This window comes from Mauremys reevesii, linkage group 10, assembly GCF_016161935.1.
Source record: "Mauremys reevesii isolate NIE-2019 linkage group 10, ASM1616193v1, whole genome shotgun sequence".
NCBI lineage: Eukaryota > Metazoa > Chordata > Testudines > Geoemydidae > Mauremys > Mauremys reevesii.
The window spans coordinates 50,583,849-50,595,922 of NC_052632.1; the positions used below are offsets into that span (position 1 = coordinate 50,583,849).

The 12,074-nt window shown below is 56.6% G+C and overlaps 1 long non-coding RNA gene across 1 annotated transcript; it reads right to left on the reverse strand.

The window, feature by feature from the left end:
* Window positions 1-208: 208 nt before the first annotated feature.
* LOC120373768 lies at window positions 209-7,664 on the reverse strand. Its single transcript, XR_005585702.1, has 3 exons — window positions 7,569-7,664; window positions 6,634-6,732; window positions 209-3,790 (listed from the first exon to the last, which is right to left on the reverse strand). It is a non-coding gene; the product is annotated as an uncharacterized LOC120373768 (long non-coding RNA).
* Window positions 7,665-12,074: the final 4,410 nt, after the last annotated feature.

A 12,074-nucleotide genomic window follows, 5' to 3' on the forward strand; every position in this document is an offset into this window, starting at 1 on the left:
GCGAGCTCCAGCGAGGCCTGAGCTCCCTCCACTCGGCCTGGAGCTCGCAGCCCTGCCCCCTTACCACGCGGCTCAGAGTGGGGAGGAGCTCAGGCCCTGCCGGAGCCATGCTGCAGCGCTATCCAGGGACGCTCCTGGATGCGCTGAGGCTCCGGGACAGGGGTGGAGGCGAGGTCGGACCAGGGCCAGGGAGGGAGCCTCAGTCATTCTCGTGGGGGCCCCTGCAGAGCCTGGGGCAAATTGCCCCACTTGCCCCCCCCCCCGGGAGGCCCTGCCTGGCTATTGGGTGGTTTGCTGTCTAAATATACTGGGGTCCATGCAGTGAAGGGCAAAAAGGAAAAATGAGCTGGATGCAGAAAGAATGGATCAAGAGAAGTCTCTTGGGGGTTGTTAAGAGGCAGGGGATGGCTCACACACTCCAGAGATCTGAAGGATTGGGACTGATTTAGAAAGGAGCACTTGAGATGGGGGTGTCATTCAGGGGTACCCAGCAGGGACTCTGGAGAAGTCAGGCCTGCCATCGGGGGATGGGAAGGCCTCAGGTCAGACAGAGAGCTGTGCAGACTGTTTTCAAATCCCTTTTTCTCTAAATGCTGCGTCCCTGCTGATAAAATGAACAATCCTGGGGGTTAAGGAGTCTGGCAGATCCCTGGGCACCGCTGGTCCCAGCTTCCCAAAGGTGGAACAGTCGATGTCTGAACCCAGTAAGACCTGCTGGGTAAGCACAGTTGTAGCCCTGGGCTCCATCTAAGAGGGGGACGGATGTAAAATTCCAGAATAGGGAAAGGCCTGAGAGGGTGAACTCAGGGAGCCCAGCAAGGGGACAGCATGTAGCTAGACCCATAACTGTGGCAGCCTCTACAGAGAGGAAATGAAAAAGATAAGAACAATCTAGTCTAAAGGGAAACTAAATAAGAGGAGATGAGACAGAGATGCATAACGTAATGGAAAGTGTAGGGCAGGTCATTCAGGTGTGCCTGCGTACCCACTCAGAATAAAAAAAACAAGGGGAAGCCACTGAAATTAACTGACAAAAAAAATTAAAGCCCATCCAAAGAAGTCCTGTTTGATATGAGATAATTTACCTGTGGAACTCACTGCCACAAGGTATCAAGGCAGAGAGATTAGCAGGATTTGTAAAAAAAGGCTTAGCCATTCATATGAATAATAAAGATCTTGTCCTACAGCGGTGCCAGCCCTGCCATGAATCAGCCATGCAGAGGCCAGGTTTTCAAATGCGTTCTGAACATCTGGCCATGTCAATGCAGTGGCCAGCTGTTCAGAAGTGTTCAGCATTTAGTAGCAGGCCTGGAGACCAAGGGAGACTCCCTGTGTTGGGTGCTGAAGGAATGGAATGGAAAGGCACCTCTGTCTCGTAGTGTAAGCACCAGAGCAGGCCAGTTCCTGCAGGTCATGCTGCAGCATCGTGGGCGGGTGGACAAGTCCAATTCTCGAGCAACCGTCCTTGCCACCGATAATGCAGGTGTAAGGCGCAGGGCCAGAGGATGAAACTGGCGCACTACTAGAGTGTGAGGCTGGCTGCACTTTTCACTCTCTTCCCTTTCCTATCTCTCAAGCACCTCTCTTCAGCCTCTTTGCCTCCCTGGCACAGCACTGTGAACCAACGGGGCCTCTTGCTAGGTGCGTCTTTCCAGCTTGCAGTGGCGATATTCTGTGTTTTCAAGTCCCTCTTGCAAACATCCTCAAACCTGAGCCAAGGTCGGCCCAGTGTCCTTGGAGCAGCCACTAGTTCTCCATGCAGGACATACTTTGGAATGTGTCCAATGATACAGCGCAGGTGACCAAGCTGGTGTTTGAAAATCTGGTCATCAGAACCACGGCAATCAGCATCCGAGAAAAACCTAAGCCAGACGATCAGCTAGAACAGAGAACAATCCACTGGCTCCGCCACCAGTGCATCTGTTAATGGCTCCACACTTGCACTTACCCTCAGCCCACTAAGACATGAGAGAGACGCAGCTGAACACACCACAGATGGCCCAGGGGATCAGAGCAACATCCTCCAAACCACTCGCATTCAGCCGAATACCCAGCATGGCAGCCTCCCTTCCCACACAGTGCGCTGCTGAATTAGTGATTGGCTCACCTGTCAGTCAGCCAAGCTACTAGCACCTAGTTCAATTCAGAGCGCTTAGTGACTGCAACCAGAGACCAACAGGGGAAGGGAGAGAAGCCATCATCCACAGATGCTCTCAGTCAGGCCTGGACTGCCGCTGTGACAGCACTGCTCACACGCCTGCTCTGAGGGATCACGAAAACAGTGAATGCCTCCTTAGCACCACATGGGGCAGTGCCCTTTTCCACACAAAACACAGCCAGGCTGACTCCAACGGGCCTGCTAAGAGCGCTAGACTGGGACTCGGGTTCTATTCCTGCCATCGGCTTGCAGGGTGACCTTGAGCACCTCACTTCACAGCCCTGTACCTCAGTTTCCCCATTTGTGAAGTAGGAATAAAGATGCTGGCCCCTCTGGGGAGTGCTCGGAGATCCATGGCTAAGCAGTGCTGTAGAAGAGCTAAGGATTACTATGATACAGTTAACCCCATGCGGGACCATGGCCCACATGCTCAGCACTTTGCAGAATCAAGCCCTTAGTAGAGACAGTGAGGCTAACGTTCTGAGTGCTGGTATCATGTGTTTCGCCTCCCCCTTGGCGCTGAATCTTCTGTGGGGCAGGTGACTTGGGCAGCAGCAAATAGGTGGGCTGAGATCTATGGGACCCTCTCCCTGACCCTGTCAGGAGCTGCCTGTTTGGGGTCTGGGATGCAGCAATAGATTTGCAAGCAGCAGGGGGGCGAGTTCAGGGGGTCCCCTCCTACCTTAAGCCATTCAAAAGGGAGCAGGAGCCAGCTCCAGGGCTTGGTCTGTCCTCACTGTGCAGTAAGCCTGTCGAAACAGGACGTGGGTTGGGGGCTGTCTCCCTGCCCTCCACACCCCCAACCTCTCTGTATCTGCCCACTGATTCTTTCCACACCTGCAGTAATTGACCAGTTAAAGCCCTGGATACTAAACATGCCTCCAGCCAATCAGAGTGTTACTGTTGCACCCTCCATCCCTCCCACAAGGCCTCTCTTTGGAGGTTGTGATTGGTCAAGACTACAACAGGCTGACTTGACATACCGTCAGCATTAACACCTAGAGCTCATATGGCACCATTCAGTCCTAAACCTCCAAGCCCTTTACAAAGGACGCCAGTATCATGATGCCTATTGTACACATGGGGAAACTGAGGTGGTGGTGACGTGACTTGCCCAAGGTTACCTGGCTGAGCCATGAACAGAATCTAGGTCTCCTGGCTCCCAGACCTGTGCTCTATCAACAAGACAACACTGCCCGTGCTCTGCAGTCATTAGCATGTATCCCAATGTTATTGTAGTGTATTTAGTGATCTCACTGTTCAGCTTTTGTCTTCTGAGCAACTCACCTTTCTATTCCTAGCCCGATGCCATTTTGCGTTTGGTTCAGATGCTGCCGGGGCAGACAGAGAGAGACAGGACTCTAAGGAGCCTTGATGTTCCTTTCTTGTTTGGCGGTTTCTGTGAGCAAGGACAATGGTGCAGCCAACCCCACACTCGCCTCAGAGTGGCGCCGCCTCAGAGCTGCGGCTGCCTTTGGGGAGCTCACACGGGACGTGTGAATGCAGAGAGGTTGTTGGAAGGATGAATCTTTTCCAGCTGTGGCAGCAGCGCACTTCAGAGGCTCTGGCTCCCAAGGGCCCTTGAGGCTCTGTCGCTGCTGGTCCCTCGGAAGGCAGCAGAGCTAAACGCACCTGACAAAGGAAACACAGCGATCAAAGTGACGTGAGCCATCGCAGCGTCCCTGCTCGGCTTGGCCACTTTTGGCGGAGCGGGTCTTTTTGAAAACACGTAGCGCAAGCGGGCAGGGTGGGGCCATAGTGTGATGGTAGCAGCTGGACATTAGTACAATAGGGCAGGTGAGATATTGGGAGTGTTTCTAAAAGCTCTTCTCCGGGAATTACTGCGGGGTAGGACCCAACGCAAGACCTCCTGCTCCAAAAGCACAGGTCCCTGGAGTGAAAGGAGGCTCTCCAGGCACTGTTAGCAGGGCCAGGCCTCTGACACGCACTGGAGCCATTCCAATGCCATCCAGCAGAGGGCAGCACACTGTTCATTTAAATACTATCATCATCTTTGGTAGTGTCATGCGCTGGGAAATGGTGACCCATTGGTCAAAGGGCAGTACCTGCCCAGCTCGGGGCACAAGGTACTGAAGAGGGGTAATAGGGCTACCGGCCCTTTCCTGGGGTATCTACCCCTCTCTGCAGGGTGTTGGCGAGGGGGGTATACAGGTGTACCTGCACGTCTCTGGAGAGGGCTGTCGGGGGGGTGTACAGGGGTACCTGCCCCTCTCTGGGGGGTGGTCAGAGTGGGGGGCTATACAGAGGTACCTGCCCGTCTCTGGGGGGGAGGTATACAGGGGTACCTGCCCCTCTCTGGGGGTGTGTCAGAGAGGGAGATATACAGAGTTACCTGCCCCTCTCTGAGGAGTGTCGGAGACAGGGGTATACAGGGGTACCTGCCCCTCTCTGGGGGGTTATACAGGGTTTGACTGGGGGCAGGGGGCAACCTGCCAGGCCCTCAGCAGCACCAGTGCAGCTCGTTGGGTCCTTGGGTCCTTGCCCCAACGAGTCTCCATGGGGCGCACTGGTGGCGAATTCAGGGGGGGTGCAGGGGAAGGTCATTCTCTGCAGGGCCCCGCAGTGCAGAAGGGACTGCATGGCCATTCAGGAAGGGAGGAGCTCACGACTCAGGCCTCTCCCCCCCACCCCAGGCCCTTCTCAGGGGCTCTCCTTTCATGGGGGGCGGCAGAGACTGGGAGGCCTTTGTTCTGAACCACACAGCTCCCATCCCTGCCGTGAACCCCAGGATCCGACTCCCTTGTGCCCCAGAAGGAGCTGGCACCCGGGCAGGGGTTGGCGTGGGTGCCCATCTGAGTAACCCATGCAAGTGGCTGGGAGCGGGCAGCCCATCCATGGCTAGTAACAACTGATACCCTGGGAGCAGCCAGAGGCCCAGCCAGGATCGAGACCCCGTTGTTCCAGCACTGCCCAAACACATGGGGACACAGCCTTGAGGGGCTCACATTGGCAGTGACAGCACAGAGTGCACATAGTGGGCACAGCGGGGCAATGAATGGGGGGGGGGCATGGGGCTGTGGCACAACAAGAATTCATCTGGTCTGTGAGTGGAAGTTGTAGCTCCTCGTGGGCTCTAGTGGGTTCCTCGGGCCCATGATCCCTGGGCTGACCTCCCGAGGCTCCATGCCAGGCCAGCCCCCTCTCCTGCGGCGGTAGCCACATTGGTGTGACAAAGAATTTTGAAAAGCGCTGATCCACCAGCACGGGGGGTTCTGGCCATCCCCCCCCCAGGCAGGTGGAAGGCAGGGAGCGCACTGGCTGCGGCTGGCTCCTCGGGATAGCAGCACACGCTGCGTGATCTGTTGTGGCAGCTTCCCTGCAGCCTGGAGCCAGCCTGGAGCTAGCACTGAGGATGGCTTTAATTGCTTTCAGATTTGCTAGTGAGCCCATGACAGCCTGGGCTGTGCAACTGGAGCAGCTGCAGCACAGCCAACTGCCCCCGCTTTGCTAGGGACGGGGCCCGTTTTTCACCCGTCTTCCGGCTGCTTTTGAAAGGAAAGAATGAAAGGAAGGAAAGATGGCGCCTGTGCCCCTTTGCAGACTGGCAACCTCTTTGTTTTGAGCCCGATGCTCTAGCAGCTTCAGGCGGCCCCTCTGGCCCAGCACCTCCAAGCCGCCGAGACATGGGGACCCCCCAACCTTCCTCTATTAACTCCACTGGGCAGTAACAACACAACCAGTAGCAACCTGCTGCCCCTCACCTGCCAGCTGAGGTTTCCATGGCATGGCACAAACCTCAGCTGAGCCTCATGTCCCTGCTACAGTGTCTGGTCATCAAGCCCATTTTACAGAGGGGGAAACTGAGGCACAGGGCAATTACATGATTTGCCCACGGTGACATGAGTCAGAGGCTCCCAGAACCCTGCTGTAACCTCGCCACAGATTCTGGGCCCTGAGCTTCCATCCAGCCAAGCAGGCTAATGCTCTGTAAAACTCAGCTTGCCTCCCACCCCCGCAGTTAACCATCTGAGGGCTGGGAATGGGGCTTTAGCTCTCACCAAGGGGGTGTGATGTTTGCCCTGAGATGAGCGATAACAGGAATGTCACAGAGGGATGGGAGGGGATTTGCAGGGGGGATCAGACCCCAAAGAATGTCAAGCAGGCGAGGATGATGACAGAGCGATGATAGAGCCAATGGGAATATTTAATCTGAAGGGCAGAGAGCACAGTCTAGCAGGGGTCATGCCTCAACTCTGCCTGGGATCATGGGCAAGTCACTGCCCTTCTCTGCTCTTCGGTTTCCCTGCCTGGCTCCTGGGGCGAGACGACGCTGGGGAGGCACACTGGGATTCTCAGCCGGAAGGAGCTGTAACATTATTACTGAACAGCCACGTGACTGCGGGGCAGCACACACAGGGGCCATTCTTGTTGAAAGGGACAATTGCCATCTGACATCATGCACCCCTCCCTCCTGCTCTCCTCAGGGCTCAGGCAAGTTCCCCCTCCCCACTCACCTGGGCATGGACAGCGGGGCTCACTGGGCAAGGGGCTCCACAATTAAAAGCCTGCACCCGATTGAAGCTGCGTGGGTTGGCCCCTCTTCACTGTGATTCCTGCCATAGAACAGCATTCACTGTCAGCCGCCTCTCCCCAAGCACCACTAATGCACTAGCCAGGCCGGAGCTGCACTGCGTGGTCCAGCGCCCCTCGGGGGATAGAACCGGGCACCCAACCTTCTGCTACCTGAAGTAAAGGGGGAGCCCAGTACAGCTCTGGCAGCAGCGGCCCTGTACACCACTCACTGTTACCAATCACTGGAGGGAGACAAAGGTCCCCACCTTAGCCTGGGAGAGTGGGGCTGTAGCATCACAGGCTTTTAAAAGGCTCAGCCCTGCTTGCACTGCACCCGGGGCCCATCACTGCAGGACTGTAGCCAGGGATCCCACCCACTGCACAGCCCTGTATGTAACAGTTTGGGCACAGCGTAGAGGGGCTCAGCAGCCATCCCCTCAGTCACAGGTCCCCAACAAGCGCCCCCTGTCAACTGCTCCCCAGATGCTTTGAGAGAACCCAGCTGCTGGGCCCCAGGTGTTTTAAACGTGAAAAGAGTCCAGGAATTTCCCACAGTCATGGGGTCAATAGGCTCACACTCAGGGCACAGACCCTGTATCTTGCGCACCCCCCCCCCCCCAGACCTGGACCCTGCTTGTCCGGCTAGCTGGCCCCTTGGCTCAGACACCCCCATCCCATAAACACAGCCTCCCGCAGCCGTGAGCCTTCTGGGTTAGTTTAACTCTCTCAGGGAGGCCGTGGTCAATGTAACCATACAACCCAGAGGGCCATTCTGCTCAGGAGCTAACGCCATCACTCATTTACGTAGCAGATACAGCACAGGAGAGGACAGATCCCATAGAACACAACAACCTGCCATGCCCCCCCATCAGCTCACCCGGCCCTTGGGAAGCCTGGGTGATAGCCTGTTTTCAGGTAGGCAGGGCCTCTGCCTCCTCAGGTCCCTACATGCTGGGTTGCATCTCTCTCCTCCTGAGCTGAATTAAAAATGGAGCCTGAGCAGCTCCTGGCCTTTTATAACTTTCATCCCTGCCCTCCCACCCTGATCAGGTGATGTCCTTCTCAGGTGATCACAGACCTCGGCCAGGTGACTTCGTTGCCAAGACAACTTCTCCCCTGCTAAACCAGTTCTCCTGATTAAACAATAGATGGCTTCAGAGCTATTCCATTGCAATTACAGAGCACTTAACATCAACAACCCTCTTTTGCTGGCCCTTTGCCACCAGTCTTGGGCATTTCAGTTGTGGGGGCAACCAGCCAATGGAGAAAGCAAAGAGAGGGGGCTGCACATTCAAAACAGAGTTGTGGTCTGGTAAAGTTCCTTGCAGAGGGTTCCTAAGCTCACACAACATTCACACATTGTACGGCCAGATCCTCACATCTCACCCACCTGACTTACCCTGTGACAGCTCAGTACAATGTCTATGCAAGTGAGCCAGCCCTCTTCAGTACCATGGCAGCCCTGGCTGACTCTGGCAAGGAGGATCAGGCTCTTGGGCCAGGCAGACCTTCTGCTTAAACTCAAACTCCCTGGGCATCAGGCAGGCTGGGGGAGGAAATGCTGCTGGATGCATTGACATCCTGCTTGCTAGACAGGAGCACCAGAGCAGCCACAGCTTTATGGCTCTGGCATTCCCATCTTCCCCAAGCCACCCCAGCAGGTAACGAGCCCTTCTGCAAACACTTGCAGTAGTTCTGTCACTGAAGCCACAGATCTGCGCAATAACTGACCCCAATCAAGGCAGGAGGGGGTTGGGGGTGTGGCTGGGAGTCAGGACTCCTGGATTCTATTCCCATCCACTGGCAGGAGTGTGGGCTAGTGCATCAGAGCCGGGGCAAGGGAATCAGGACTCTTGGATTCTGTTCCCAGGTCGGGGAGTGGGGTCTAGCGGTTAGACTGGGGGCTGAGAGGCAGGACTCCTCGGTTCTGTTCACATTACATGGCAGGAGTGTGGTCTAGTGAATTACAGCAGGGATTCTGTTCCCAGCTCTGGAGAGTGGGGTAGAGCATGGGGGACTGAGAGTCAGGACACTGGGTTTTAGTCACAGCACCTGGAAGGAGTGGGGGTTAGTGGTCTGAGACTCAGGCCTGTTGGGTTCTGTTCCCAGCTCAGAGGATTAGGGTCAAGTGGTTGGAACTAGGGCCTGAGGGGCAGGATTCCTGGGTTCTCCTTCCTAACGCTGCCCCTGACCTGATCTGTGGCCTTGGGCACATCACCTCTGTCTGGCCATCCAAACTGCCAATCTTAGGTGTGTTTAATTTGTCTGTAACCCCCACAACCTGCAGGCGCTAAGACCTCCACCCACCCTGCACCTCAGTTTACAATGGAGAGAATGGCTCTTCCTCAGGGGCAGTGGGAGACAGCGTTAATGGCAGAATGAGCGTCAGATTCTTGGTGGCCAGGTGCTAGAGGAGCAAAGGGGCTCAGCAGCAGTGGGTGGCTATGCGGAGGACCCCCCACTGTGAAGCAGGGCAGGCCTCATGGCAGGGCTTTCACATGTCCTGCGTATGGCTGGGCATGATGCGCGCACACACAAACGCTCCAGGAGGGGCTTTGCTCGGGTGGCTGAATGGCAATGGCAGCTGTTCCCAGGTCAGCTCTCTGAGCAGTGTTATCCCAAATTGGGCCAGCTAGTAAGCTTAGGGAGGACTAATGACTCACCAGAGTTTGGCAGAAAGCAGCATATTTATTATACTGATAGCTAAGCTCTAAAGAAGGGGGAGGAGGGTCACACACACACTCACATACTCACGCTCCCAGGACAGGCATGGCACTGGAGATGTCAGAATCCTTCAAGGTAAGTGTCTCACGGCGCAGCGATGAAGGTAAGTCTTCCCGAGGCACGATGGAATGCAACACGGTGAACCACTGGCCAGGCAGTCCGGGTGAAGGGCCTTCACGAGAGGTACAATCTTGTGAGTGCACTGCTGAGCACATGGCCCCTTCCCTTTTTAAGGACCTGCTCCCGTTGGCCTGCAACTAGTGATGACTTGGTCACACTCCACCTCAGGCAGTGTCCATTGGGTGTGTGATCGCTGCCTAATCAGAGTGCCAGACACCTTGTCTACCTGGAAGCTCTTCTGATCTTCCAGCTGCTCAAGCAGCCCATTCATCCCACAAGCATTCCAAGAGGGTGGGAGAGGGGGAGGGGGAAAGCCATTTCACAGGTATTCAAGGAGGGAGAGGAGACAAGGGGCAGGGAAGGTGTAACAGACCTTTTGAGCATACAGGTTATACACTGGAGTCCAGTGGCAGAGCTGAGGGCAGAGGGTCAGGTCAGGGGTCTGAGGTACATGGAGTGTGGAGGAGGTGGAGCCCAGCACTAGAGTGGGTCAGGACTGAGGGGCGTCAGCAGAGCTGGGGGAACAGGCCCTCTACACACATAGCTCTGCCAATGCCCCTCAATCCCAACCCACAGCCCCTGCTAGCTCAGCCCTGGGCTGCCCCTGAGCAGACACTCCCCGTCCCACTAGCATGGCATTCTACTTCTGTGCCTCACATAGCATAGTACCAGTGTGTCACCTCACTGCCCCCTTCCCCCTCTAGGGGTAATTACCTGCCTGGTCATTTCTGCCCCCACATGCTAGGCAGGTGATGCATGAGCCAGCAGAACCATCAATAAATCCCTTAGCCCAGCCACCTGTGGGCAGCTTTCCCAGGCCCCCCCCTTCAGAGACATCAGCCCTTCCTGCTGGTTCATAACCACCTCTGCCTCCTTCCCCACAGGAGAGCTGTGCCCTGGACACCGAGGCCAGCCAGGGGAGGGCTGGGCAGGTCCAGGAAGAGACCTCGAAGCCTCCTCAAGTGGGTGGGGTGAGGGGGTTGACATGCTCCCCTGAGAGGATTTACATTGTCCGTGCCCACAGCAGAAGCTGGGGCTGCTGGAGGTGCTGGCTTTCAAGGGTGGGACAACCCCTTGGGCGTGACAGCTTGGGGGGCTGCCCTGGAACCCACTCAGGTGGGGTGCGAGTTGGGCCATGATCCTGCTGTCCCTGTTGTGTGCAAGGAGCTGCATGAACCACCAGCGGCACAGGGACTGCAGGCCCAGAGGAGACCTGGGCCAGGGGTGTCTTGGCCAGCAGCTCAGGAGAGCTGGGCCCAGGCCTGGGGGAAAGAGGAGGAGGCCGAGGCAAAATCTGGAATCTTTCCTGCTGGGGAGTGGAGGCACTGGCAGCTGCGTAGGGCCTGGAGGCCCATTAACCCGGCCGCGAGCGGCCTGCATTATTGACAAGGTTGAAGCCAGGCCCTGGCGCAGGCAGCCACCGAGCCAGCCCGGCTGCATGTGCGCAGGGCCGAGTGTGCAGCAGGCAGCCCCCAGGCAAAGCACTCTGCCTGCTCCACAGAGCCCCCCTCCCCAGCAGCCAGGCAGGGGTGGGGGGTGGGGGGGCTGCTCAAAAGAGTCTCTGAGTCTGGGGAGTGTTTCATGGCAAGAGGGGATTGGCTTCTTGTTGGAGTGGCTGGAAGGTGTCCAGCATATGAGCAGGCCTGGATTGCTCTGGACCCAGGGTATGGGGGGTGACAGCTTGGTCCAGAGACAGGGACCCTAGGGGACAGCTGCGCTGGCAGGGGTTTTATAAGCAAGAGCTTGGCCAGAGACATGCTCGGTGCCCAGAGCATGGAGGTGCTGTGCCCATGGTTACCCTGCCCAGCCAGCGCCACCTCTCCATACTGACAGACGCAGCACATGCGGGTGATGTCACATAGGGATGGTGTATGTGGGCAGCACAAGGTATCACATGGGCACAGGGATCCTCACATGGAGGTAACTAGGGTGACCAGATGTCCCGATTTTATAGGGACAGTCCTGATGTTTGGGTCTTTTTCTTATATAAAGTCCTATTACCCCCCTCATCCCGATTTTTCACATTTGCTGTCTGGTCGCCCTAGAGGTAACACAGGGGGATGGTACAGGGGATATCACATGCGAAGGCAATGGGGGTTATCGGGCAGCATGGAGCTAGCTCAGGGTGGCATAGGTATTATCTCATAGGGGTGGCACAGAGTTGGCACAGGGGCATCATCCATTGCAGAGCACCACACTGAGGCTGGGGCTGGGGTGCCGCTGAGGCCCCTTGCAAACCCTGTCTGTTCATCCAGACACTGAAACCACCAGACCCGCCGGTTGTTCTTTTCAAGCCTCCCCTCGTCTCAGCAGAGCTCCGCGGCGTGAAATGCACAATATGCTCTATCTGCCCTGTGGGAGCCATAAAATATTCACCAGCAGCTCCCATTATCGTCAGATGCAATCAAAGAGGCAGAGCGCGTGTGAGGCCCTGCTCGGTGACACGGCCCCGTGCTCTCCTGAACGGGGCAAACTGGCCACGTGGCCCGGCCGTCACTGGCCCCTGCCCAGCAAGACAGGGAGACTGCGAAACAGGCTC